The sequence below is a fragment of the Atractosteus spatula genome, assembly GCF_055471065.1.
Source record: "Atractosteus spatula isolate fAtrSpa1 chromosome 26 unlocalized genomic scaffold, fAtrSpa1.hap1 SUPER_26_unloc_1, whole genome shotgun sequence".
NCBI classification, from domain to species: Eukaryota; Metazoa; Chordata; class Actinopteri; order Semionotiformes; family Lepisosteidae; genus Atractosteus; species Atractosteus spatula.
Window position 1 is genome coordinate 1,200,356 of NW_028296644.1, and position 27,246 is coordinate 1,227,601.

The 27,246-nt window shown below is 46.7% G+C and overlaps 19 non-coding genes and 1 pseudogene across 19 annotated transcripts; 10 read left to right on the forward strand and 10 right to left on the reverse strand.

Annotated features, from left to right (window-relative positions):
- Positions 1-1,326: 1,326 nt before the first annotated feature.
- trnag-ucc (transfer RNA glycine (anticodon UCC)) lies at positions 1,327-1,398 on the reverse strand. Its single transcript has one exon. It is a non-coding gene; the product is annotated as a tRNA-Gly (tRNA).
- A 650-nt stretch (positions 1,399-2,048) lies between these two features.
- LOC148810335 (U4 spliceosomal RNA) lies at positions 2,049-2,190 on the forward strand. The gene has a single exon (XR_016086748.1). It is a non-coding gene; the product is annotated as a U4 spliceosomal RNA (small nuclear RNA).
- Positions 2,191-3,567: 1,377 nt separating this feature from the next.
- On the reverse strand, positions 3,568-3,639 carry trnag-ucc (transfer RNA glycine (anticodon UCC)). Its single transcript has one exon. It is a non-coding gene; the product is annotated as a tRNA-Gly (tRNA).
- Positions 3,640-4,289: 650 nt separating this feature from the next.
- LOC148810337 (U4 spliceosomal RNA) lies at positions 4,290-4,431 on the forward strand. Its single transcript, XR_016086714.1, has one exon. It is a non-coding gene; the product is annotated as a U4 spliceosomal RNA (small nuclear RNA).
- Positions 4,432-5,808: 1,377 nt separating this feature from the next.
- Positions 5,809-5,880, reverse strand: trnag-ucc (transfer RNA glycine (anticodon UCC)). The gene has a single exon. It is a non-coding gene; the product is annotated as a tRNA-Gly (tRNA).
- A 650-nt stretch (positions 5,881-6,530) lies between these two features.
- Positions 6,531-6,672, forward strand: LOC148810339 (U4 spliceosomal RNA). The gene has a single exon (XR_016086638.1). It is a non-coding gene; the product is annotated as a U4 spliceosomal RNA (small nuclear RNA).
- Positions 6,673-8,054: 1,382 nt separating this feature from the next.
- On the reverse strand, positions 8,055-8,126 carry trnag-ucc (transfer RNA glycine (anticodon UCC)). The gene has a single exon. It is a non-coding gene; the product is annotated as a tRNA-Gly (tRNA).
- Positions 8,127-8,776: 650 nt separating this feature from the next.
- On the forward strand, positions 8,777-8,918 carry LOC148810341 (U4 spliceosomal RNA). Its single transcript, XR_016086639.1, has one exon. It is a non-coding gene; the product is annotated as a U4 spliceosomal RNA (small nuclear RNA).
- A 1,382-nt stretch (positions 8,919-10,300) lies between these two features.
- On the reverse strand, positions 10,301-10,372 carry trnag-ucc (transfer RNA glycine (anticodon UCC)). Its single transcript has one exon. It is a non-coding gene; the product is annotated as a tRNA-Gly (tRNA).
- A 650-nt stretch (positions 10,373-11,022) lies between these two features.
- LOC148810343 (U4 spliceosomal RNA) lies at positions 11,023-11,164 on the forward strand. The gene has a single exon (XR_016086640.1). It is a non-coding gene; the product is annotated as a U4 spliceosomal RNA (small nuclear RNA).
- Positions 11,165-12,546: 1,382 nt separating this feature from the next.
- On the reverse strand, positions 12,547-12,618 carry trnag-ucc (transfer RNA glycine (anticodon UCC)). The gene has a single exon. It is a non-coding gene; the product is annotated as a tRNA-Gly (tRNA).
- Positions 12,619-13,268: 650 nt separating this feature from the next.
- On the forward strand, positions 13,269-13,410 carry LOC148810345 (U4 spliceosomal RNA). Its single transcript, XR_016086716.1, has one exon. It is a non-coding gene; the product is annotated as a U4 spliceosomal RNA (small nuclear RNA).
- A 1,929-nt stretch (positions 13,411-15,339) lies between these two features.
- Positions 15,340-15,411, reverse strand: trnag-ucc (transfer RNA glycine (anticodon UCC)). The gene has a single exon. It is a non-coding gene; the product is annotated as a tRNA-Gly (tRNA).
- Positions 15,412-16,061: 650 nt separating this feature from the next.
- On the forward strand, positions 16,062-16,203 carry LOC148810347 (U4 spliceosomal RNA). The gene has a single exon (XR_016086777.1). It is a non-coding gene; the product is annotated as a U4 spliceosomal RNA (small nuclear RNA).
- Positions 16,204-17,027: 824 nt separating this feature from the next.
- Positions 17,028-17,099, reverse strand: trnag-ucc (transfer RNA glycine (anticodon UCC)). The gene has a single exon. It is a non-coding gene; the product is annotated as a tRNA-Gly (tRNA).
- Positions 17,100-21,765: 4,666 nt separating this feature from the next.
- On the forward strand, positions 21,766-21,916 carry LOC148810349 (U4 spliceosomal RNA; annotated as a pseudogene).
- A 1,377-nt stretch (positions 21,917-23,293) lies between these two features.
- trnag-ucc (transfer RNA glycine (anticodon UCC)) lies at positions 23,294-23,365 on the reverse strand. Its single transcript has one exon. It is a non-coding gene; the product is annotated as a tRNA-Gly (tRNA).
- A 650-nt stretch (positions 23,366-24,015) lies between these two features.
- Positions 24,016-24,157, forward strand: LOC148810351 (U4 spliceosomal RNA). Its single transcript, XR_016086769.1, has one exon. It is a non-coding gene; the product is annotated as a U4 spliceosomal RNA (small nuclear RNA).
- A 1,377-nt stretch (positions 24,158-25,534) lies between these two features.
- On the reverse strand, positions 25,535-25,606 carry trnag-ucc (transfer RNA glycine (anticodon UCC)). Its single transcript has one exon. It is a non-coding gene; the product is annotated as a tRNA-Gly (tRNA).
- Positions 25,607-26,256: 650 nt separating this feature from the next.
- LOC148810353 (U4 spliceosomal RNA) lies at positions 26,257-26,398 on the forward strand. The gene has a single exon (XR_016086642.1). It is a non-coding gene; the product is annotated as a U4 spliceosomal RNA (small nuclear RNA).
- Positions 26,399-27,246: the final 848 nt, after the last annotated feature.

Sequence of the window (27,246 nt, forward strand, 5' to 3'; positions counted from 1 at the left end):
TGAACTTGTTTCTTCTCGACAGAAACGCTCTTTAGCTCTTTCAGCGTTATGCAGGGAACAGATCTGTCGAGAACACTTTTGAGTCAGCGCGAAACGCCGTGTTCTGTCAGTTTGATTTCATATTGCTCGTAGCGGCGCCCGGCTTTTGTCTGTGAAACGCTAGGTTGCGCTTCTTCATGCTGCATCGTCGCATGAGTGGAGCTTTTTAAACGTCTGTACTTACTGCGCCCCATAAGAAATCATTTGTCCCCGTTCAAAAGAGATTGTGCGATGTCCTGCAGCGTTCGCAAAGCAAACCTTTGACAGTTTGAAAAGAGGAATTTATTCTGCTTCCTGTGCTTGCAGTAGTTACAAAGTTGAACGTCTTTACACGATCTGCTGCAGTTTTCAGTGGGCGGGCTTTGTCAAAGTCGTGGAAAAACGGACTGTGTTTCGGTTCGGGAAACATCCTGCATGTTTTCTGTGTGTATAGCTGTCTTTTAACGCATACAGAATTCATTCGAAATCATTGATTTCTCCAATTACCAGGGGGCCTTATTGAACCTGCGAGAAGCATTCTTTTAATGAAACAGATTTACTCCGGGGAAAGGCAGCATGATATTGAGAGTTGCTCAAGCTTTCAGCACCCGTATCGGACTGCGTGTAAGCAGACATCGCTCAGAATGCCCTTTAAGATTCTCGTAGCGGCGCCCGGCTTTTGTCTGTCAAATGCTAGGTTGCGCTTCTTCGTGCTGCATCGCCGGCATGAGTGGAGCTTTTAAAACGTCTGTTCTTACTGCGCCCCATAAGAAATCATTTGTCCCCGTTCAAAAGAGATTGTGCGATGTCCTGCAGCGTTCGCAAGGCAAACCTTTGACAGTTTGAAAAGAGGAATTTATTCTGCTTCCTGTTCTTGCAGTAGTTACAAAGTCGAACGTCTTTACACGATCTGCTGCAGTTTTCAGTGGGCGGGCTTTGTCAAATGGCTTGGAAAAAGGCACTGTGTTTCGTCTCGGGAAACACCCTGCATGTTTTCTGTGTGTATAGCTGTCTTTTAACGCATACAGAACTCATTCGGAATCATTGATTTCTCCAATTAACAGGGGCCCTTTTTGAACCTGCGAGAAGCTGTCTTTCAATGTAACAGATTTACTCCGGGGAAAGGCAGCATGATATTGAGAGTTTCTCAAGTTTTCAGCACCCATATCGGACTGCGTGTATGCAGACATCGCAAAGAATCCCCTGTAAGATTCTCCCCCAATTCATTTGTGCAACCTCTTTCAAAAAAGGCTTTGCTTTGCTGGTCACATTTTTAGGTTCATAAGAGAAGTTACAGACACTCGGCGCTGCGTTGGCCGGGAATCGAACGCGGGTCAACTGCTTGGAAGGCAGCTATGCTCACCACTATACCACCAACGCACAGCTGCTGGAGCCCTGCAGGACACCACCAGATAATGCTCACGATATCGGACGCTGTCTCCGGGACGTGCTGATTCCACACATCGTGAACAAATCATGATATTGTTAGTTACTGTAGCTAGACGTTCAAATGACTTTCATGGCCAGATGGACTGTTTCCTCCAGCGGTATAGTATTGCAGTGAGACAGCACGATGCCTGCAAGACTATGTCACGCTAAACGCCACAGATTGTGTTTGTCCGTTCGTGTCAGTCGTCCTGCAGCTACGGGAAGTGGGACACAGACATGCTGCAATGCTTTCAGGGCGTTATGATTTGTTTGTGCAACATCCGAGAAGAGTACTTGTGGCTTGAATGTGAACTGTACGTGGCCGCCCCCTTTCCTCTGTAGTGCATGATTTCCTCCCGGCATGCCCTTCGTCATTGTTCTGTCATCTTGTATTTAAAGGGTTGTATTTCTGCTGCTGAAAATAAGCAACGGTTTTCTCACAACGCCCTTTGTTCCCAACGGAGACCTTGTCTGTCATGAAATTCTTCAAAACTTCGAGCTATAAGAAGAAGACGACAAATATGAAGCGTTACAGCAACGACATGCCATGAGACGATTGATAACGATTTCCATAGGATCCCCGCGGTTGCCTGGCAACCGTCAGCTTTGCGCAGTGGCAGTATCGTAGCCTGGAAGGTTTAGCCGAGGCGCGATTATTGCTAGTTGAAAACTTTTCCCAATACCCTGCTTCCGCCGGTTTGCAATACAATCGGCAAAAGCAATTTTTGACAGTCTCGTCAGAGACTGAGCAAGGTGTTTAAAGACAGATTTTGTCATGGTGACATCATGGTAGAAAGAAATGAACTTGTTTCTTCTCGACAGAAACGCTCTTTAGCTCTTTCAGCGTTATGCAGGGAACAGATCTGTCGAGAACACTTTTGAGTCAGCGCGAAACGTCGTGTTCTGTCAGTTTGATTTCATATTGCTCGTAGCGGCGCCCGGCTTTTGTCTGTCAAACGCTAGGTTGCGCTTCTTCATGCTGCATCGTCGCATGAGTGGAGCTTTTTAAACGTCTGTACTTACTGCGCCCCATAAGAAATCATTTGTCCCCGTTCAAAAGAGATTGTGCGATGTCCTGCAGCGTTCACAAAGCAAACCTTTGACAGTTTGAAAAGAGGAATTTATTCTGCTTCCTGTGCTTGCAGTAGTTACAAAGTTGAACGTCTTTACACGATCTGCTGCAGTTTTCAGTGGGCGGGCTTTGTCAAAGTCGTGGAAAAACGTACTGTTTTTCGGCTCGGGAAACATCCTGCATGTTTTCTGTGTGTATAGCTGTTTTTTAACACATACAGAATTCATTCGAAATCATTGATTTCTCCAATTAACAGGGGGCCTTTTTGAACCTGCGAGAAGCATTCTTTTAATGTAACAGATTTACTCCGGGGAAAGGCAGCATGACATTGAGAGTTGCTCAACCTTTCAGCACCCGTATCGGACTGCGTGTAAGCAGACATCGCTCAGAATGCCCTTTAAGATTCTCGTAGCGGCGCCCGGCTTTTGTCTGTCAAATGCTAGGTTGCGCTTCTTCGTGCTGCATCGCCGGCATGAGTGGAGCTTTTAAATCGTCTGTTCTTACTGCGCCCCATAAGAAATCATTTGTCCCCGTTCAAAAGAGATTGTGCGATGTCCTGCAGCGTTCGCAAGGCAAACCTTTGACAGTTTGAAAAGAGGAATTTATTCTGCTTCCTGTTCTTGCAGTAGTTACAAAGTCGAACGTCTTTACACGATCTGCTGCAGTTTTCAGTGGGCGGGCTTTGTCAAATGGCTTGGATAAAGGCACTGTGTTTCGGCTCGGGAAACACCCTGCATGTTTTCTGTGTGTATAGCTGTCTTTTAACGCATATAGAACTCATTCGAAATCATTGATTTCTCCAATTAACAGGGGCCCTTTTTGAACCTGCGAGAAGCTGTCTTTCAATGTAACAGATTTACTCCGGGGAAAGGCAGCATGATATTGAGAGTTTCTCAAGCTTTCAGCACCCATATCGGACTGCGTGTATGCAGACATCGCAAAGAATCCCCTGTAAGATTCTCCCCCAATTCATTTGTGCAACCTCTTTCAAAAAAGGCTTTGCTGGTCACATTTTTAGGTTCATAAGAGAAGTTACAGACACTCGGCGCTGCGTTGGCCGGGAATCGAACCCGGGTCAACTGCTTGGAAGGCAGCTATGCTCACCACTATACCACCAACGCACAGCTGCTGGAGCCCTGCAGGACACCACCAGATAATGCTCACGATATCGGACGCTGTCTCCGGGACGTGCTGATTCCACACATCGTGAACAAATCATGATATTGTTAGTTACTGTAGCTAGACGTTCAAATGAGTTTCATGGCCAGATGGACTGTTTCCTCCAGCGGTATAGTATTGCAGTGAGACAGCACGATGCCTGCAAGACTATGTCACGCTAAACGCCACAGATTGTGTTTGTCCGTTCGTGTCAGTCGTCCTGCAGCTACGGGAAGTGGGACACAGACATGCTGCAATGCTTTCAGGGCGTTATGATTTGTTTGTGCAACATCCGAGAAGAGTACTTGTGGCTTGAATGTGAACTGTACGTGGCCGCCCCCTTTCCTCTGTAGTGCATGATTTCCTCCCGGCATGCCCTTCGTCATTGTTCTGTCATCTTGTATTTAAAGGGTTGTATTTCTGCTGCTGAAAATAAGCAACGGTTTTCTCACAACGCCCTTTGTTCCCAACGGAGACCTTGTCTGTCATGAAATTCTTCAAAACCTCGAGCTATAAGAAGAAGACGTCAAATATGAAGCGTTACAGCAACGACATGCCATGAGACGATTGATAACGATTTCCATAGGATCCCCGCGGTTGCCTGGCAACCGTCAGCTTTGCGCAGTGGCAGTATCGTAGCCTGTGAGGTTTAGCCGAGGCGCGATTATTGCTAGTTGAAAACTTTTCCCAATACCCCGCTTCTGCCGGTTTGCAATACAATCGGCGACAGCAATTTTTGACAGTCTCGTCAGAGACTGAGCAAGGTGTTTAAAGACAGATTTTGTCATGGTGACATCATGGTAGAAAGAAATGAACTTGTTTCTTGTCGACAGAAACGCTCTTTAGCTCTTTCAGCGTTATGCAGGGAACAGATCTGTCGAGAACACTTTTGAGTCAGCGCGAAACGCCGTGTTCTGTCAGTTTGATTTCATATTGCTCGTAGCGGCGCCCGGCTTTTGTCTGTCAAACGCTAGGTTGCGCTTCTTCATGCTGCATCGTCGCATGAGTGGAGCTTTTTAAACGTCTGTACTTACTGCGCCCCATAAGAAATCATTTGTCCCCGTTCAAAAGAGATTGTGCGATGTCCTGCAGCGTTCGCAAAGCAAACCTTTGACAGTTTGAAAAGAGGAATTTATTCTGCTTCCTGTGCTTGCAGTAGTTACAAAGTTGAACGTCTTTACACGATCTGCTGCAGTTTTCAGTGGGCGGGCTTTGTCAAAGTCGTGGAAAAACGCACTGTGTTTCGGCTCGGGAAACATCCTGCATGTTTTCTGTGTGTATAGCTGTCTTTTAACGCATACAGAATTCATTCGAAATCATTGATTTCTCCAATTACCAGGGGGCCTTATTGAACCTGCGAGAAGCATTCTTTTAATGAAACAGATTTACTGCGGGGAAAGGCAGCATGATATTGAGAGTTGCTCAAGCTTTCAGCACCCGTATCGGACTGCGTGTAAGCAGACATCGCTCAGAATGCCCTTTAAGATTCTCGTAGCGGCGCCCGGCTTTTGTCTGTCAAATGCTAGGTTGCGCTTCTTCGTGCTGCATCGCCGGCATGAGTGGAGCTTTTAAAACGTCTGTTCTTACTGCGCCCCATAAGAAATCATTTGTCCCCGTTCAAAAGAGATTGTGCGATGTCCTGCAGCGTTCGCAAGGCAAACCTTTGACAGTTTGAAAAGAGGAATTTATTCTGCTTCCTGTTCTTGCAGTAGTTACAAAGTCGAACGTCTTTACACGATCTGCTGCAGTTTTCAGTGGGCGGGCTTTGTCAAATGGCTTGGAAAAAGGCACTGTGTTTCGGCTCGGGAAACACCCTGCATGATTTCTGTGTGTATAGCTGTCTTTTAACGCATACAGAACTCATTCGAAATCATTGATTTCTCCAATTAACAGGGGCCCATTTTGAACCTGCGAGAAGCTGTCTTTCAATGTAACAGATTTACTCCGGGGAAAGGCAGCATGATATTGAGAGTTTCTCAAGTTTTCAGCACCCATATCGGACTGCGTGTATGCAGACATCGCAAAGAATCCCCTGTAAGATTCTCCCCCAATTCATTTGTGCAACCTCTTTCAAAAAAGGCTTTGCTGGTCACATTTTTAGGTTCATAAGAGAAGTTACAGACACTCGGCGCTGCGTTGGCCGGGAATCGAACGCGGGTCAACTGCTTGGAAGGCAGCTATGCTCACCACTATACCACCAACGCACAGCTGCTGGAGCCCTGCAGGACACCACCAGATAATGCTCACGATATCGGACGCTGTCTCCGGGACGTGCTGATTCCACACATCGTGAACAAATCATGATATTGTTAGTTACTGTAGCTAGACGTTCAAATGAGTTTCATGGCCAGATGGACTGTTTCCTCCAGCGGTATAGTATTGCAGTGAGACAGCACGATGCCTGCAAGACTATGTCACGCTAAACGCCACAGATTGTGTTTGTCCGTTCGTGTCAGTCGTCCTGCAGCTACGGGAAGTGGGACACAGACATGCTGCAATGCTTTCAGGGCGTTATGATTTGTTTGTGCAACATCCGAGAAGAGTACTTGTGGCTTGAATGTGAACTGTACGTGGCCGCCCCCTTTCCTCTGTAGTGCATGATTTCCTCCCGGCATGCCCTTCGTCATTGTTCTGTCATCTTGTATTTAAAAGGTTGTATTTCTGCTGCTGAAAATAAGCAACGGTTTTCTCACAACGCCCTTTGTTCCCAACGGAGACCTTGTCTGTCATGAAATTCTTCAAAACCTCGAGCTATAAGAAGAAGACGACAAATATGAAGCGTTACAGCAACGACATGCCATGAGACGATTGATAACGATTTCCATAGGATCCCCGCGGTTGCCTGGCAACCGTCAACTTTGCGCAGTGGCAGTATCGTAGCCTGTGAGGTTTAGCCGAGGCGCGATTATTGCTAGTTGAAAACTTTTCCCAATACCCCGCTTCCGCCGGTTTGCAATACAATCGGCGAAAGCAATTTTTGACAGTCTCGTCAGAGACTGAGCAAGGTGTTTAAAGACAGATTTTGTCATGGTGACATCATGGTAGAAAGAAATGAACTTGTTTCTTCTCGACAGAAACGCTCTTTAGCTCTTTCAGCGTTATGCAGGGAACAGATCTGTCGAGAACACTTTTGAGTCAGCGCGAAACGCCGTGTTCTGTCAGTTTGATTTCATATTGCTCGTAGCGGCGCCCGGCTTTTGTCTGTCAAACGCTAGGTTGCGCTTCTTCATGCTGCATCGTCGCATGAGTGGAGCTTTTTAAACGTCTGTACTTACTGCGCCCCATAAGAAATCATTTGTCCCCGTTCAAAAGAGATTGTGCGATGTCCTGCAGCGTTCGCAAAGCAAACCTTTGACAGTTTGAAAAGAGGAATTTATTCTGCTTCCTGTGCTTGCAGTAGTTACAAAGTTGAACGTCTTTACACGATCTGCTGCAGTTTTCAGTGGGCGAGCTTTGTCAAAGTCGTGGAAAAACGCACTGTGTTTCGGCTCGGGAAACATCCTGCATGTTTTCTGTGTGTATAGCTGTCTTTTAACGCATACTGAATTCATTCGAAATCATTGATTTCTCCAATTACCAGGGGGCCTTATTGCACCTGCGAGAAGCATTCTTTTAATGAAACAGATTTACTCCGGGGAAAGGCAGCATGATATTGAGAGTTGCTCAAGCTTTCAGCACCCGTATCGGACTGCGTGTAAGCAGACATCGCTCAGAATGCCCTTTAAGATTCTCGTAGCGGCGCCCGGCTTTTGTCTGTCAAATGCTAGGTTGCGCTTCTTCGTGCTGCATCGCCGGCATGAGTGGAGCTTTTAAAACGTCTGTTCTTACTGCGCCCCATAAGAAATCATTTGTCCCCGTTCAAAAGAGATTGTGCGATGTCCTGCAGCGTTCGCAAGGCAAACCTTTGACAGTTTGAAAAGAGGAATTTATTCTGCTTCCTGTTCTTGCAGTAGTTACAAAGTCGAACGTCTTTACACGATCTGCTGCAGTTTTCAGTGGGCGGGCTTTGTCAAATGGCTTGGAAAAAGGCACTGTGTTTCGGCTCGGGAAACACCCTGCATGTTTTCTGTGTGTATAGCTGTCTTTTAACGCATACAGAACTCATTCGAAATCATTGATTTCTCCAATTAACAGGGGCCCTTTTTGAACCTGCGAGAAGCTGTCTTTCAATGTAACAGATTTACTCCGGGGAAAGGCAGCATGATATTGAGAGTTTCTCAAGTTTTCAGCACCCATATCGGACTGCGTGTATGCAGACATCGCAAAGAATCCCCTGTAAGATTCTCCCCCAATTCATTTGTGCAACCTCTTTCAAAAAAGGCTTTGCTTTGCTGGTCACATTTTTAGGTTCATAAGAGAAGTTACAGACACTCGGCGCTGCGTTGGCCGGGAATCGAACCCGGGTCAACTGCTTGGAAGGCAGCTATGCTCACCACTATACCACCAACGCACAGCTGCTGGAGCCATGCAGGACACCACCAGATAATGCTCACGATATCGGACGCTGTCTCCGGGACGTGCTGATTCCACACATCGTGAACAAATCATGATATTGTTAGTTACTGTAGCTAGACGTTCAAATGAGTTTCATGGCCAGATGGACTGTTTCCTCCAGCGGTATAGTATTGCAGTGAGACAGCACGATGCCTGCAAGACTATGTCACGCTAAACGCCACAGATTGTGTTTGTCCGTTCGTGTCAGTCGTCCTGCAGCTACGGGAAGTGGGACACAGACATGCTGCAATGCTTTCAGGGCGTTATGATTTGTTTGTGCAACACCCGAGAAGAGTACTTGTGGCTTGAATGTGAACTGTACGTGGCCGCCCCCTTTCCTCTGTAGTGCATGATTTCCTCCCGGCATGCCCTTCGTCATTGTTCTGTCATCTTGTATTTAATGGGTTGTATTTCTGCTGCTGAAAATAAGCAACGGTTTTCTCACAACGCCCTTTGTTCCCAACGGAGACCTTGTCTGTCATGAAATTCTTCAAAACCTCGAGCTATAAGAAGAAGACGACAAATATGAAGCGTTACAGCAACGACATGCCATGAGACGATTGATAACGATTTCCATAGGATCCCCGCGGTTGCCTGGCAACCGTCAACTTTGCGCAGTGGCAGTATCGTAGCCTGTGAGGTTTAGCCGAGGCGCGATTATTGCTAGTTGAAAACTTTTCCCAATACCCCGCTTCCGCCGGTTTGCAATACAATCGGCGAAAGCAATTTTTGACAGTCTCGTCAGAGACTGAGCAAGGTGTTTAAAGACAGATTTTGTCATGGTGACATCATGGTAGAAAGAAATGAACTTGTTTCTTGTCGACAGAAACCCTCTTTAGCTCTTTCAGCGTTATGCAGGGAACAGATCTGTCGAGAACACTTTTGAGTCAGCGCGAAACGCCGTGTTCTGTCAGTTTGATTTCATATTGCTCGTAGCGGCGCCCGGCTTTTGTCTGTCAAACGCTAGGTTGCGCTTCTTCATGCTGCATCGTCGCATGAGTGGAGCTTTTTAAACGTCTGTACTTACTGCGCCCCATAAGAAATCATTTGTCCCCGTTCAAAAGAGATTGTGCGATGTCCTGCAGCGTTCGCAAAGCAAACCTTTGACAGTTTGAAAAGAGGAATTTATTCTGCTTCCTGTGCTTGCAGTAGTTACAAAGTTGAACGTGTTTAAACGATCTGCTGCAGTTTTCAGTGGGTGGGCTTTGTCAAAGTCGTGGAAAAACGCACTGTGTTTCGGCTCGGGAAACATCCTGCATGTTTTCTGTGTGTATAGCTGTCTTTTAACGCATACAGAATTCATTCGAAATCATTGATTTCTCCAATTACCAGGGGGCCTTATTGAACCTGCGAGAAGCATTCTTTTAATGAAACAGATTTACTCCGGGGAAAGGCAGCATGATATTGAGAGTTGCTCAAGCTTTCAGCACCCGTATCGGACTGCGTGTAAGCAGACATCGCTCAGAATGCCCTTTAAGATTCTCGTAGCGGCGCCCGGCTTTTGTCTGTCAAATGCTAGGTTGCGCTTCTTCGTGCTGCATCGCTGGCATGAGTGGAGCTTTTAAAACGTCTGTTCTTACTGCGCCCCATAAGAAATCATTTGTCCCCGTTCAAAAGAGATTGTGCGATGTCCTGCAGCGTTCGCAAGGCAAACCTTTGACAGTTTGAAAAGAGGAATTTATTCTGCTTCCTGTTCTTGCAGTAGTTACAAAGTCGAACGTCTTTACACGATCTGCTGCAGTTTTCAGTGGGCGGGCTTTGTCAAATGGCTTGGAAAAAGGCACTGTGTTTCGGCTCGGGAAACACCCTGCATGTTTTCTGTGTGTATAGCTGTCTTTTAACGCATACAGAACTCATTCGAAATCATTGATTTCTCCAATTAACAGGGGCCCTTTTTGAACCTGCGAGAAGCTGTCTTTCAATGTAACAGATTTACTCCGGGGAAAGGCAGCATGATATTGAGAGTTTCTCAAGTTTTCAGCACCCATATCGGACTGCGTGTATGCAGACATCGCAAAGAATCCCCTGTAAGATTCTCCCCCAATTCATTTGTGCAACCTCTTTCAAAAAAGGCTTTGCTTTGCTGGTCACATTTTTAGGTTCATAAGAGAAGTTACAGACACTCGGCATTGCGTTGGCCGGGAATCGAACCCGGGTCAACTGCTTGGAAGGCAGCTATGCTCACCACTATACCACCAACGCACAGCTGCTGGAGCCCTGCAGGACACCACCAGATAATGCTCACGATATCGGACGCTGTCTCCGGGACGTTTTGATTCCACACATCGTGAACAAATCATGATATTGTTAGTTACTGTAGCTAGACGTTCAAATGAGTTTCATGGCCAGATGGACTGTTTCCTCCAGCGGTATAGTATTGCAGTGAGACAGCACGATGCCTGCAAGACTATGTCACGCTAAACGCCACAGATTGTGTTTGTCCGTTCGTGTCAGTCGTCCTGCAGCTACGGGAAGTGGGACACAGACATGCTGCAATGCTTTCAGGGCGTTATGATTTGTTTGTGCAACATCCGAGAAGAGTACTTGTGGCTTGAATGTGAACTGTACGTGGCCGCCCCCTTTCCTCTGTAGTGCATGATTTCCTCCCGGCATGCCCTTCGTCATTGTTCTGTCATCTTGTATTTAATGGGTTGTATTTCTGCTGCTGAAAATAAGCAACGGTTTTCTCACAACGCCCTTTGTTCCCAACGGAGACCTTGTCTGTCATGAAATTCTTCAAAACCTCGAGCTATAAGAAGAAGACGACAAATATGAAGCGTTACAGCAACGACATGCCATGAGACGATTGATAACGATTTCCATAGGATCCCCGCGGTTGCCTGGCAACCGTCAACTTTGCGCAGTGGCAGTATCGTAGCCTGTGAGGTTTAGCCGAGGCGCGATTATTGCTAGTTGAAAACTTTTCCCAATACCCCGCTTCCGCCGGTTTGCAATACAATCGGCGAAAGCAATTTTTGACAGTCTCGTCAGAGACTGAGCAAGGTGTTTAAAGACAGATTTTGTCATGGTGACATCATGGTAGAAAGAAATGAACTTGTTTCTTGTCGACAGAAACCCTCTTTAGCTCTTTCAGCGTTATGCAGGGAACAGATCTGTCGAGAACACTTTTGAGTCAGCGCGAAACGCCGTGTTCTGTCAGTTTGATTTCATATTGCTCGTAGCGGCGCCCGGCTTTTGTCTGTCAAACGGTAGGTAGCGCTTCTTCATGCTGCATCGTCGCATGAGTGGAGCTTTTTAAACGTCTGTACTTACTGCGCCCCATAAGAAATCATTTGTCCCCGTTCAAAAGAGATTGTGCGATGTCCTGCAGCGTTCGCAAAGCAAACCTTTGACAGTTTGAAAAGAGGAATTTATTCTGCTTCCTGTGCTTGCAGTAGTTACAAAGTTGAACGTGTTTAAACGATCTGCTGCAGTTTTCAGTGGGTGGGCTTTGTCAAAGTCGTGGAAAAACGCACTGTGTTTCGGCTCGGGAAACATCCTGCATGTTTTCTGTGTGTATAGCTGTCTTTTAACGCATACAGAATTCATTCGAAATCATTGATTTCTCCAATTACCAGGGGGCCTTATTGAACCTGCGAGAAGCATTCTTTTAATGAAACAGATTTACTCCGGGGAAAGGCAGCATGATATTGAGAGTTGCTCAAGCTTTCAGCACCCGTATCGGACTGCGTGTAAGCAGACATCGCTCAGAATGCCCTTTAAGATTCTCGTAGCGGCGCCCGGCTTTTGTCTGTCAAATGCTAGGTTGCGCTTCTTCGTGCTGCATCGCCGGCATGAGTGGAGCTTTTAAAACGTCTGTTCTTACTGCGCCCCATAAGAAATCATTTGTCCCCGTTCAAAAGAGATTGTGCGATGTCCTGCAGCGTTCGCAAGGCAAACCTTTGACAGTTTGAAAAGAGGAATTTATTCTGCTTCCTGTTCTTGCAGTAGTTACAAAGTCGAACGTCTTTACAAGATCTGCTGCAGTTTTCAGTGGGCGGGCTTTGTCAAATGGCTTGGAAAAAGGCACTGTGTTTCGGCTCGGGAAACACCCTGCATGTTTTCTGTGTGTATAGCTGTTTTTTAACGCATACAGAACTCATTCGAAATCATTGATTTCTCCAATTAACAGGGGCCCTTTTTGAACCTGCGAGAAGCTGTCTTTCAATGTAACAGATTTACTCCGGGGAAAGGCAGCATGATATTGAGAGTTTCTCAAGTTTTCAGCACCCATATCGGACTGCGTGTATGCAGACATCGCAAAGAATCCCCTGTAAGATTCTCCCCCAATTCATTTGTGCAACCTCTTTCAAAAAAGGCTTTGCTTTGTTGGTCACATTTTTAGGTTCATAAGAGAAGTTACAGACACTCGGCGCTGCGTTGGCCGGGAATCGAACCCGGGTCAACTGCTTGGAAGGCAGCTATGCTCACCACTATACCACCAACGCACAGCTGCTGGAGCCCTGCAGGACACCACCAGATAATGCTCACGATATCGGACGCTGTCTCCGGGACGTGCTGATTCCACACATCGTGAACAAATCATGATATTGTTAGTTACTGTAGCTAGACGTTCAAATGAGTTTCATGGCCAGATGGACTGTTTCCTCCAGCGGTATAGTATTGCAGTGAGACAGCACGATGCCTGCAAGACTATGTCACGCTAAACGCCACAGATTGTGTTTGTCCGTTCGTGTCAGACGTCCTGCAGCTACGGGAAGTGGGACACAGACATGCTGCAATGCTTTCAGGGCGTTATGATTTGTTTGTGCAACATCCGAGAAGAGTACTTGTGGCTTGAATGTGAACTGTACGTGGCCGCCCCCTTTCCTCTGTAGTGCATGATTTCCTCCCGGCATGCCCTTCGTCATTGTTCTGTCATCTTGTATTTAAAAGGTTGTATTTCTGCTGCTGAAAATAAGCAACGGTTTTCTCACAACGCCCTTTGTTCCCAACGGAGACCTTGTCTGTCATGAAATTCTTCAAAACCTCGAGCTATAAGAAGAAGACGACAAATATGAAGCGTTACAGCAACGACATGCCATGAGACGATTGATAACGATTTCCATAGGATCCCCGCGGTTGCCTGGCAACCGTCAACTTTGCGCAGTGGCAGTATCGTAGCCTGTGAGGTTTAGCCGAGGTGCGATTATTGCTAGTTGAAAACTTTTCCCAATACCCCGCTTCCGCCGGTTTGCAATACAATCGGCGAAAGCAATTTTTGACAGTCTCGTCAGAGACTGAGCAAGGTGTTTAAAGACAGATTTTGTCATGGTGACATCATGGTAGAAAGAAATGAACTTGTTTCTTCTCGACAGAAACGCTCTTTAGCTCTTTCAGCGTTATGCAGGGAACAGATCTGTCGAGAACACTTTTGAGTCAGCGCGAAACGCCGTGTTCTGTCAGTTTGATTTCATATTGCTCGTAGCGGCGCCCGGCTTTTGTCTGTCAAACGCTAGGTTGCGCTTCTTCATGCTGCATCGTCGCATGAGTGGAGCTTTTTAAACGTCTGTACTTACTGCGCCCCATAAGAAATCATTTGTCCCCGTTCAAAAGAGATTGTGCGATGTCCTGCAGCGTTCGCAAAGCAAACCTTTGACAGTTTGAAAAGAGGAATTTATTCTGCTTCCTGTGCTTGCAGTAGTTACAAAGTTGAACGTCTTTACACGATCTGCTGCAGTTTTCAGTGGGCGAGCTTTGTCAAAGTCGTGGAAAAACGCACTGTGTTTCGGCTCGGGAAACATCCTGCATGTTTTCTGTGTGTATAGCTGTCTTTTAACGCATACAGAATTCATTCGAAATCATTGATTTCTCCATTTACCAGGGGGCCTTATTGAACCTGCGAGAAGCATTCTTTTAATGAAACAGATTTACTCCGGGGAAAGGCAGCATGATATTGAGAGTTGCTCAAGCTTTCAGCACCCGTATCGGACTGCGTGTAAGCAGACATCGCTCAGAATGCCCTTTAAGATTCTCGTAGCGGCGCCCGGCTTTTGTCTGTCAAATGCTAGGTTGCGCTTCTTCGTGCTGCATCGCCGGCATGAGTGGAGCTTTTAAAACGTCTGTTCTTACTGCGCCCCATAAGAAATCATTTGTCCCCGTTCAAAAGAGATTGTGCGATGTCCTGCAGCGTTCGCAAGGCAAACCTTTGACAGTTTGAAAAGAGGAATTTATTCTGCTTCCTGTTCTTGCAGTAGTTACAAAGTCGAACGTCTTTACACGATCTGCTGCAGTTTTCAGTGGGCGGGCTTTGTCAAATGGCTTGGAAAAAGGCACTGTGTTTCGGCTCGGGAAACACCCTGCATGTTTTCTGTGTATAGCTGTCTTTTAACGCATACAGAACTCATTCGAAATCATTGATTTCTCCAATTAACAGGGGCCCTTTTTGAACCTGCGAGAAGCTGTCTTTCAATGTAACAGATTTACTCCGGGGAAAGGCAGCATGATATTGAGAGTTTCTCAAGCTTTCAGCACCCATATCGGACTGCGTGTATGCAGACATCGCTCAGAATGCTCTTTAAGATTCTCGTAGCGGCGCCCGGCTTTTGTCTGTCAAATGCTAGGTTGCGCTTCTTCGTGCTGCATCGCCGGCATGAGTGGAGCTATTAAAACGTTTGTTCTTACTGCGCCCCATAAGAAATCATTTGTCCCCGTTCAAAAAAGATTGTGCGATGTCCTGCAGCGTTCGCAAGGTAAACCTTTGACAGTTTGAAAAGAGGAATTTATTCTGCTTCCTGTTCTTGCAGTAGTTACAAAGTCGAACGTCTTTACACGATCTGCTGCAGTTTTCAGTGGGCGGGCTTTGTCAAATGGCTTGGAAAAAGGCACTGTGTTTCGGCTCTGGAAACACCCTGCATGTTTTCTGTGTGTATAGCTGTCTTTTAACGCATACAGAACTCATTCGAAATCATTGATTTCTCCAATTAACAGGGGCCCTTTTTGAACCTGCGAGAAGCTGTCTTTCAATGTAACAGATTTACTCCGGGGAAAGGCAGCATGATATTGAGAGTTTCTCAAGTTTTCAGCACCCATATCGGACTGCGTGTATGCAGACATCGCAAAGAATCCCCTGTAAGATTCTCCCCCAATTCATTTGTGCAACCTCTTTCAAAAAAGGCTTTGCTGGTCACATTTTTAGGTTCATAAGAGAAGTTACAGACACTCGGCGCTGCGTTGGCCGGGAATCGAACCCGGGTCAACTGCTTGGAAGGCAGCTATGCTCACCACTATACCACCAACGCACAGCTGCTGGAGCCCTGCAGGACACCACCAGATAATGCTCACGATATCGGACGCTGTCTCCGGGACGTGCTGATTCCACACATCGTGAACAAATCATGATATTGTTAGTTACTGTAGCTAGACGTTCAAATGAGTTTCATGGCCAGATGGACTGTTTCCTCCAGCGGTATAGTATTGCAGTGAGACAGCACGATGCCTGCAAGACTATGTCACGCTAAACGCCACAGATTGTGTTTGTCCGTTCGTGTCAGTCGTCCTGCAGCTACGGGAAGTGGGACAAAGACATGCTGCAATGCTTTCAGGGCGTTATGATTTGTTTGTGCAACATCCGAGAAGAGTACTTGTGGCTTGAATGTGAACTGTACGTGGCCGCCCCCTTTCCTCTGTAGTGCATGATTTCCTCCTGGCATGCCCTTCGTCATTGTTCTGTCATCTTGTATTTAAAGGGTTGTATTTCTGCTGCTGAAAATAAGCAACGGTTTTCTCACAACGCCCTTTGTTCCCAACGGAGACCTTGTCTGTCATGAAATTCTTCAAAACCTCGAGCTATAAGAAGAAGACGACAAATATGAAGCGTTACAGCAACGACATGCCATGAGACGATTGATAACGATTTCCATAGGATCCCCGCGGTTGCCTGGCAACCGTCAGCTTTGCGCAGTGGCAGTATCGTAGCCTGTGAGGTTTAGCCGAGGCGCGATTATTGCTAGTTGAAAACTTTTCCCAATACCCCGCTTCCGCCGGTTTGCAATACAATCGGCGAAAGCAATTTTTGACAGTCTCGTCAGAGACTGAGCAAGGTGTTTAAAGACAGATTTTGTCATGGTGACATCATGGTAGAAAGAAATGAACTTGTTTCTTATCGACAGAAACCCTCTTTAGCTCTTTCAGCGTTATGCAGGGAACAGATCTGTCGAGAACACTTTTGAGTCAGCGCGAAACGCCGTGTTCTGTCAGTTTGATTTCATATTGCTCGTAGCGGCGCCCGGCTTTTGTCTGTCAAACGCTAGGTTGCGCTTCTTCATGCTGCATCGTCGCATGAGTGGAGCTTTTTAAACGTCTGTACTTACTGCGCCCCATAAGAAATCATTTGTCCCCGTTCAAAAGAGATTGTGCGATGTCCTGCAGCGTTCGCAAAGCAAACCTTTGACAGTTTGAAAAGAGGAATTTATTCTGCTTCCTGTGCTTGCAGTAGTTACAAAGTTGAACGTCTTTACACGATCTGCTGCAGTTTTCAGTGGGCGGGCTTTCTCAAATGGCTTGGAAAAAGGCACTGTGTTTCGGCTCGGGAAACACCCTGCATGTTTTCTGTGTGTAACGCTGTCTTTTAACGCATACAGAACTCATTCGAAATCATTGATTTCTCCAATTAACAGGGGCCCTTTTTGAACCTGCGAGAAGCATTCTTTTAATGAAACAGATTTACTCCGGGGAAAGGCAGCATGATATTGAGAGTTTCTCAAGTTTTCAGCACCCATATCGGACTGCGTGTATGCAGACATCGCAAAGAATCCCCTGTAAGATTCTCCCCCAATTCATTTGTGCAACCTCTTTCAAAAAAGGCTTTGCTGGTCACATTTTTAGGTTCATAAGAGAAGTTACAGACACTCGGCGCTGCGTTGGCCGGGAATCGAACCCGGGTCAACTGCTTGGAAGGCAGCTATGCTCACCACTATACCACCAACGCACAGCTGCTGGAACCCTGCAGGACACCACCAGATAATGCTTACGATATCGGACGCTGTCTCCGGGACGTGCTGATTCCACACATCGTGAACAAATCATGATATTGTTAGTTACTGTAGCTAGACATTCAAATGAGTTTCATGGCCAGATGGACTGTTTCCTCCAGCGGTATAGTATTGCAGTGAGACAGCACGATGCCTGCAAGACTATGTCACGCTAAACGCCACAGATTGTGTTTGTCCGTTCGTGTCAGTCGTCCTGCAGCTACGGGAAGTGGGACACAGACATGCTGCAATGCTTTCAGGGCGTTATGATTTGTTTGTGCAACATCCGAGAAGAGTACTTGTGGCTTGAATGTGAACTGTACGTGGCCGCCCCCTTTCCTCTGTAGTGCATGATTTCCTCCCGGCATGCCCTTCATCGTTGTTCTGTCATCTTGTATTTAAAGGGTTGTATTTCTGCTGCTGAAAATAAGCAACGGTTTTCTCACAACGCCCTTTGTTCCCAACGGAGACCTTGTCTGTCATGAAATTCTTCAAAACCTCGAGCTATAAGAAGAAGACGACAAATATGAAGCGTTACAGCAACGACATGCCATGAGACGATTGATAACGATTTCCATAGGATCCCCGCGGTTGCCTGGCAACCGTCAACTTTGCGCAGTGGCAGTATCGTAGCCTGTGAAGTTTAGATGCCCTCCTCTCCTCCATCCAGTCCATCACGGAGGATCTGCAGCAGCTGGTGGGTGAGGGGGAAGAGGAGACTGGTGCATCGGCTGCACCCCTTTCCCCTCAGTGCTCCCAGGAGCTGGACGTGAGGAAAAGGAAAAATGACTCTGTTTTCTCCCCGAGCGAGGAGGAAGGAGAGCATGGCGATGGGGACAGCTGGAACCCCTCCACCCCTCCCTCTAGCCCCTTCCTTGAAATGGACTCTGTGAACGCTTTTACTGCTGCCACCCTGATGAAGTCTCATTCAGAGGATGGCTGGCAGGAAATTGGTAAGAAGAAAAAGAAAAAGAAGAAGGTAACAGGTGAGACAGAAGAGAAATGTGTTTTGTAAAGACTGGTTCCACTTTCTTATGTAATATGGCTCTAAACATAATTTCTCTTAACACCAGAGGTATCAATGACAGAGTTAAATGTCAGTCTGTCTTTGATTACCTCCAGCAGAGAGAGGGAGATGTGTTGATGTTGCAGGAGTGTGCTTTAGCCTATCAAGAGAGGTATAAAAGCTTTGAAGATAGGTGGGATAAGGGGCCTTCTGTTTGGTCAGGGGACAATAACAACAGAGCCTCTGGCGTGGCCATTCTTTTCAAAGGATGGGCTTTCAAATTGAAAAGTATTCAGAGGGTCATAGATGGCAGGTTGCTGTGTGTGGATGTGGAATGGGGGACCGTTAACCTGCGGCTAATCAATGTGTATTGTCCTACTGACGTGGGAGGAAGGGTGGAGCTACTCAAGGCACTCTCTCCCCTATTGTTATGTAGCACAGACGTGATAGTGGGAGGGGATTTTAATTGTATCTTAGAGCACACAGACAGGCAGTCTAGCTCTCCGATAAAATTGGATTCCAGCTCACTGGCCCTGCAAAACTTAGTTCAAGACTTTAAACTCTCAGACACATATAGATGTATATATCTCACAACAGCAGGATATACATGGTCAGGGAGGAATAGCAGCTCCAGAATTGACTATTGCTTTGTCTCAGCGAGAGTGAAAGTTGTTGGGGTCACTCTTCAGCCTGTCTTCTTCTCAGATCATCAGGCTTTAGGGTGTAGAGTGGAACTCCAGGGCGGGACTGTCTTTGGCCCAGGCCTCTGGAAACTCAACACAAAGCTGCTAGAGAACGAGGGGGTAGTATCCCGCTACAAGGAGAAACTATCACAGTGGCTGTCCTTGCAGTGTTTGTACGGGTCAGTAGGAGAGTGGTGGGAGGAGGTGAAGGTGAGGACAAAGGCCTTTTTCATGGCTGAGGGAAGGAAGGCTGCTGCCAGACGGAGAGGAGTGCTAGCCAGGAAACAGAGGCAGCTGCAGCGTCTCTACACGATGCTGCACAGTGGCTTCGATGTGCTCGAGGATATCACCCTTTTAAAAAAGGACATCCGGAGCATAGCCGAAGAAAGTAGTCGAGGAGTGCTGTTAAGAAGCAGAGTGCAGTTCTTGGAAGAAAATGAGAAGTGTACTCGCTTCTTTTTCAGGAAAGTGGTAGGCTCCAAGTCTGTCATGGAAAGTGTAGTTGATGAGGAGGGACGAGAGAGAACAGAGCCGAGTGCTATCCTCTCCTGCACCGAGGCCTTCTACTCAAGACTGTACAGCTCTACAGAGGTAAAGGATGAAGAAATTCATTTTTTCACCTCAAAGCTAGAAAACGTTTTGAGTGAAGAAGATAGGGAAGTACTTGAGAGGGATTTGACAGTAGAAGAGCTGAGACAGGCTATGGAGAGCTTACAGAAGGGGAAAACTCCGGGTGCTGACGGGCTCCCTAAAGAATTTTATTGCACCTTTTGGGATCTGCTTCAGGATCCGCTACTGCTCCTATTCGAGGAAAGCTATAAGACAGAATTGCTGCCTGACTCCTTAAGAGAAGGCACTATCTCTCTCTTGTTTAAGAAAGGAGCAAAGAATGACATAAAGAACTGGAGACCCCTCAGCCTGTTAGGCGTGGACACTAAGATCCTGTCCAAAGCCCTTTTCCTGCGCCTACAAAATGTAGTGGCCTCACTGGTAGGGAAAGAACAGACTTGTGGGATAGCAGGACGCCTGATGAGCGACAACCTGGCCTTGTTGAGGGATGTCTGTCTGTACTCGGAGGATCGCTCCCTCCCTCCGTGCATTTTAGGTGTAGACCTAGAAAAGGCCTTTGACCGCCTAAACCGGCAGTACTTAACATCGGTACTTGAGCACATGAAGTTTGGCCCCATCATGAGAAAGTGGATTAACCTGCTGTACACAGGTAGCAACAGCAGAGTAATGGTTAATGGCAATAGATCACGCCCCTTTGAAGTCTGTTCAGAGGTGAGGCAGGGCTGCCCATTATCCCCCTTGTTATTCGTTTTGGCTATGGAGCCCTTAGCCTGTGCCTTGCGCCAGGATCAGGCCATTAATGGGATACCAGTGCCTGGAAGTGGGGGAGGAGAGGTAAAGACATCTCTATACATGGATGACGTCACCCTGCTCCTCTCTGACAATGCCTCAATTAGCAGAGCTCTGCAGTGCTGTGATCGTTTCTCTTTGGCTTCCTCTGCAAAAATTAACAAATCTAAGAGTGAGATTTTTTATCAGAACTGGAGGGAGCCAAAAGAAGGACATGATCTCAGGCTGCAAGAGAAGAGAATTAAGGTCCTGGGGGTGTATTTTGGAGAAGAGATGGGAACAGTAAATTGGCAGAACAAATTGCCAATCTTAAACAAAAAACTGATGCAATGGAAGGACCGAGACCTCACCATGACAGGGAAGGTGCTGGTCATCAAAGCTGAGCTCTTGCCTGTCTTGAATTTTCTGGCTTCTACCTTCCCAATCCCACACCGTGTTGCGGCGGTGCTGAGGAGATTGATGTTTCAATTTCTATGGGGTGGGAAGCAGGAAAGACTCAGAAGGGAAATAATGTACAGGCCGCTACCCTCAGGGGGGAAGTCTGTCCCAGATATTGCTACGAAGCTGCTGTGCATTTTCCTGGCCTCTGTGCTGAGAGGCTTTGCAACAGCACCTGCAGCGCGTACCTGGACTTATTTTTCCAGGCTCTGGATAGGTAGGGAGGTGTTCAGAGTGTGGGGTGTCAGACCCAAGCTGGATGTCCCACTCTCTGACACATGCCCTGCAATTTATGGGACAGTTAAACGTTTTCTAAGATCTCACCCAATTGGCCATATTCCCCTCCGAGATGTCAGCGTCCAAAAACTGGAAGATTTCGTTGCACCCCAGAACAATAGGCAGACCCCTGTGGGCATTTTAACATCAGCCCAAACAAGGAAGGTGTGGAAACACACATCCTCTAAGTTTCTGTGCAACATTCACAGAGATTTAGCCTGGAGTGTCGTCCACCAGTGCTTACCGGTACGAACTTTCTTGTACCGTAGGGGCCTCACCCCCAGCCCTCGCTGCGTTAGGGTGGGCTGCGGCGAGGAGGAGAATGTGACCCATCTCCTGTGGTCCTGCTTTTTTGCTAAGGCCTTCTGGGCACAGTTTGAAGATTGGTTGCAAGCTCTCTCGCCCCAATTTACCCTGACCGCTGCTTTCGTCATATACGGCATCTCTCCTGTCAAACTTCCTCCTGACGTGTTTGACAGGATCTGGGCCGTGGTGAACAGTGGGAAAAACGCCCTGTGGAGAGTGAGGAACATGGGGCTGTTCAAAGGCATCGAGGTCCCAGTCAAGGCAGCAGGTAGCCTGGCCCTGTTCATCACCCGAGAGAACTATTACCTCAGAGATCTGTGGAGAGAAGGGAGGGAGGAAGCAGAAAATCTGTGGGAAATAGAGAGCATAGGTCAATATCTCAAGAAACTGTGAAAAACATTATCATGTTTAAGTAAAGAATGTGATTTGCACCAGAAAAAAAGAAATTGTTGCTATGTAACTGGTACCGTGTCAAAATGTAATGAGATGTGATCATATATACTGTTTTAAGTATGTATATTAATGTAAAGCGTTCTAAATTGTGATGTCCTGTACTTTTTTGTGAAAAGAAAATAAAGTTCTTAAAAATTGAAAAATTGAATTGCCGAGGCGCGATTATTGCTAGTTGAAAACTTTTCCCAATACACCGCTTCCGCCGGTTTGCAATACAATCGGCGAAAGCAATTTTTGACAGTCTCGTCAGAGACTGAGCAAGGTGTTTAAAGACAGATTTTGTCATGGTGACATCATGGTAGAAAGAAATGAACTTGTTTCTTGTCGACAGAAACGCTCTTTAGCTCTTTCAGCGTTATGCAGGGAACAGATCTGTCGAGAACACTTTTGAGTCAGCGCGAAACGCCGTGTTCTGTCAGTTTGATTTCATATTGCTCGTAGCGGCGCCCGGCTTTTGTCTGTCAAACGCTAGGTTGCGCTTCTTCATGCTGCATCGTCGCATGAGTGGAGCTTTTTAAACGTCTGTACTTACTGCGCCCCATAAGAAATCATTTGTCCCCGTTCAAAAGAGATTGTGCGATGTCCTGCAGCGTTCGCAAAGCAAACCTTTGACAGTTTGAAAAGAGGAATTTATTCTGCTTCCTGTGCTTGCAGTAGTTACAAAGTTGAACGTCTTTACACGATCTGCTGCAGTTTTCAGTGGGCGAGCTTTGTCAAAGTCGTGGAAAAACGCACTGTGTTTCGGCTCGGGAAACATCCTGCATGTTTTCTGTGTGTATAGCTGTCTTTTAACGCATACAGAATTCATTCGAAATCATTGATTTCTCCAATTACCAGGGGGCCTTATTGAACCTGCGAGAAGCATTCTTTTAATGAAACAGATTTACTCCGGGGAAAGGCAGCATGATATTGAGAGTTGCTCAAGCTTTCAGCACCCGTATCGGACTGCGTGTAAGCAGACATCGCTCAGAATGCCCTTTAAGATTCTCGTAGCGGCGCCCGGCTTTTGTCTGTCAAATGCTAGGTTGCGCTTCTTCGTGCTGCATCGCCGGCATGAGTGGAGCTTTTAAAACGTCTGTTCTTACTGCGCCCCATAAGAAATCATTTGTCCCCGTTCAAAAGAGATTGTGCGATGTCCTGCAGCGTTCGCAAGGCAAACCTTTGACAGTTTGAAAAGAGGAATTTATTCTGCTTCCTGTTCTTGCAGTAGTTACAAAGTCGAACGTCTTTACACGATCTGCTGCAGTTTTCAGTGGGCGGGCTTTGTCAAATGGCTTGGAAAAAGGCACTGTGTTTCGGCTCGGGAAACACCCTGCATGTTTTCTGTGTGTATAGCTGTCTTTTAACGCATACAGAACTCATTCGAAATCATTGATTTCTCCAATTAACAGGGGCCCTTTTTGAACCTGCGAGAAGCTGTCTTTCAATGTAACAGATTTACTGCGGGGAAAGGCAGCATGATATTGAGAGTTTCTCAAGTTTTCAGCACCCATATCGGACTGCGTGTATGCAGACATCGCAAAGAATCCCCTGTAAGATTCTCCCCCAATTCATTTGTGCAACCTCTTTCAAAAAAGGCTTTGCTGGTCACATTTTTAGGTTCATAAGAGAAGTTACAGACACTCGGCGCTGCGTTGGCCGGGAATCGAACCCGGGTCAACTGCTTGGAAGGCAGCTATGCTCACCACTATACCACCAACGCACAGCTGCTGGAGCCCTGCAGGACACCACCAGATAATGCTCACGATATCGGACGCTGTCTCAGGGACGTGCTGATTCCACACATCGTGAACAAATCATGATATTGTTAGTTACTGTAGCTAGACGTTCAAATGAGTTTCATGGCCAGATGGACTGTTTCCTCCAGCGGTATAGTATTGCAGTGAGACAGCACGATGCCTGCAAGACTATGTCACGCTAAACGCCACAGATTGTGTTTGTCCGTTCGTGTCAGTCGTCCTGCAGCTACGGGAAGTGGGACACAGACATGCTGCAATGCTTTCAGGGCGTTATGATTTGTTTGTGCAACATCCGAGAAGAGTACTTGTGGCTTGAATGTGAACTGTACGTGGCCGCCCCCTTTCCTCTGTAGTGCATGATTTCCTCCCGGCATGCCCTTCGTCATTGTTCTGTCATCTTGTATTTAAAGGGTTGTATTTCTGCTGCTGAAAATAAGCAACGGTTTTCTCACAACGCCCTTTGTTCCCAACGGAGACCTTGTCTGTCATGAAATTCTTCAAAACCTCGAGCTATAAGAAGAAGACGACAAATATGAAGCGTTACAGCAACGACATGCCATGAGACGATTGATATCGATTTCCATAGGATCCCCGCGGTTGCCTGGCAACCGTCAGCTTTGCGCAGTGGCAGTATCGTAGCCTGTGAGGTTTAGCCGAGGCGCGATTATTGCTAGTTGAAAACTTTTCCCAATACCCCGCTTCCGCCGGTTTGTAATACAATCGGCGAAAGCAATTTTTGACAGTCTCGTCAGAGACTGAGCAAGGTGTTTAAAGACAGATTTTGTCATGGTGACATCATGGTAGAAAGAAATGAACTTGTTTCTTGTCGACAGAAACGCTCTTTAGCTCTTTTAGCGTTATGCAGGGAACAGATCTGTCGAGAACACTTTTGAGTCAGCGCGAAACGCCGTGTTCTGTCAGTTTGATTTCATATTGCTCGTAGCGGCGCCCGGCTTTTGTCTGTCAAACGCTAGGTTGCGCTTCTTCATGCTGCATCGTCGCATGAGTGGAGCTTTTTAAACGTCTGTACTTACTGCGCCCCATAAGAAATCATTTGTCCCCGTTCAAAAGAGATTGTGCGATGTCCTGCAGCGTTCGCAAAGCAAACCTTTGACAGTTTGAAAAGAGGAATTTATTCTGCTTCCTGTGCTTGCAGTAGTTACAAAGTTGAACGTCTTTACACGATCTGCTGCAGTTTTCAGTGGGCGAGCTTTGTCAAAGTCGTGGAAAAACGCACTGTGTTTCGGCTCGGGAAACATCCTGCATGTTTTCTGTGTGTATAGCTGTCTTTTAACGCATACAGAATTCATTCGAAATCATTGATTTCTCCAATTACCAGGGGGCCTTATTGAACCTGCGAGAAGCATTCTTTTAATGAAACAGATTTACTCTGGGGAAAGGCAGCATGATATTGAGAGTTGCTCAAGCTTTCAGCACCCGTATCGGACTGCGTGTAAGCAGACATCGCTCAGAATGCCCTTTAAGATTCTCGTAGCGGCGCCCGGCTTTTGTCTGTCAAATGCTAGGTTGCGCTTCTTCGTGCTGCATCGCCGGCATGAGTGGAGCTTTTAAAACGTCTGTTCTTACTGCGCCCCATAAGAAATCATTTGTCCCCGTTCAAAAGAGATTGTGCGATGTCCTGCAGCGTTCGCAAGGCAAACCTTTGACAGTTTGAAAAGAGGAATTTATTCTACTTCCTGTTCTTGCAGTAGTTACAAAGTCGAACGTCTTTACACGATCTGCTGCAGTTTTCAGTGGGCGGGCTTTGTCAAATGGCTTGGAAAAAGGCACTGTGTTTCGGCTCGGGAAACACCCTGCATGTTTTCTGTGTGTATAGCTGTCTTTTAACGCATACAGAACTCATTCGAAATCATTGATTTCTCCAATTAACAGGGGCCCTTTTTGAACCTGCGAGAAGCTGTCTTTCAATGTAACAGATTTACTGCGGGGAAAGGCAGCATGATATTGAGAGTTTCTCAAGTTTTCAGCACCCATATCGGACTGCGTGTATGCAGACATCGCAAAGAATCCCCTGTAAGATTCTCCCCCAATTCATTTGTGCAACCTCTTTCAAAAAAGGCTTTGCTGGTCACATTTTTAGGTTCATAAGAGAAGTTACAGACACTCGGCGCTGCGTTGGCCGGGAATCGAACGCGGGTCAACTGCTTGGAAGGCAGCTATGCTCACCACTATACCACCAACGCACAGCTGCTGGAGCCCTGCAGGACACCACCAGATAATGCTCACGATATCGGACGCTGTCTCCGGGACGTGCTGATTCCACACATCGTGAACAAATCATGATATTGTTAGTTACTGTAGCTAGACGTTCAAATGAGTTTCATGGCCAGATGGACTGTTTCCTCCAGCGGTATAGTATTGCAGTGAGACAGCACGATGCCTGCAAGACTATGTCACGCTAAACGCCACAGATTGTGTTTGTCCGTTCGTGTCAGTCGTCCTGCAGCTACGGGAAGTGGGACACAGACATGCTGCAATGCTTTCAGGGCGTTATGATTTGTTTGTGCAACATCCGAGAAGAGTACTTGTGGCTTGAATGTGAACTGTACGTGGCCGCCCCCTTTCCTCTGTAGTGCATGATTTCCTCCCGGCATGCCCTTCGTCATTGTTCTGTCATCTTGTATTTAAAAGGTTGTATTTCTGCTGCTGAAAATAAGCAACGGTTTTCTCACAACGCCCTTTGTTCCCAACGGAGACCTTGTCTGTCATGAAATTCTTCAAAACCTCGAGCTATAAGAAGAAGACGACAAATATGAAGCGTTACAGCAACGACATGCCATGAGACGATTGATAACGATTTCCATAGGATCCCCGCGGTTGCCTGGCAACCGTCAACTTTGCGCAGTGGCAGTATCGTAGCCTGTGAGGTTTAGCCGAGGCGCGATTATTGCTAGTTGAAAACTTTTCCCAATACCCCGCTTCCGCCGGTTTGCAATACAATCGGCGAAAGCAATTTTTGACAGTCTCGTCAGAGACTGAGCAAGGTGTTTAAAGACAGATTTTGTCATGGTGACATCATGGTAGAAAGAAATGAACTTGTTTCTTCTCGACAGAAACGCTCTTTAGCTCTTTCAGCGTTATGCAGGGAACAGATCTGTCGAGAACACTTTTGAGTCAGCGCGAAACGCCGTGTTCTGTCAGTTTGATTTCATATTGCTCGTAGCGGCGCCCGGCTTTTTTCTGTCAAACGCTAGGTTGCGCTTCTTCATGCTGCATCGTCGCATGAGTGGAGCTTTTTAAACGTCTGTACTTACTGCGCCCCATAAGAAATCATTTGTCCCCGTTCAAAAGAGATTGTGCGATGTCCTGCAGCGTTCGCAAAGCAAACCTTTGACAGTTTGAAAAGAGGAATTTATTCTGCTTCCTGTGCTTGCAGTAGTTACAAAGTTGAACGTCTTTACACGATCTGCTGCAGTTTTCAGTGGGCGAGCTTTGTCAAAGTCGTGGAAAAACGCACTGTGTTTCGGCTCGGGAAACATCCTGCATGTTTTCTGTGTGTATAGCTGTCTTTTAACGCATACAGAATTCATTCGAAATCATTGATTTCTCCAATTACCAGGGGGCCTTATTGAACCTGCGAGAAGCATTCTTTTAATGAAACAGATTTACTCCGGGGAAAGGCAGCATGATATTGAGAGTTGCTCAAGCTTTCAGCACCCGTATCGGACTGCGTGTAAGCAGACATCGCTCAGAATGCCCTTTAAGATTCTCGTAGCGGCGCCCGGCTTTTGTCTGTCAAATGCTAGGTTGCGCTTCTTCGTGCTGCATCGCCGGCATGAGTGGAGCTTTTAAAACGTCTGTTCTTACTGCGCCCCATAAGAAA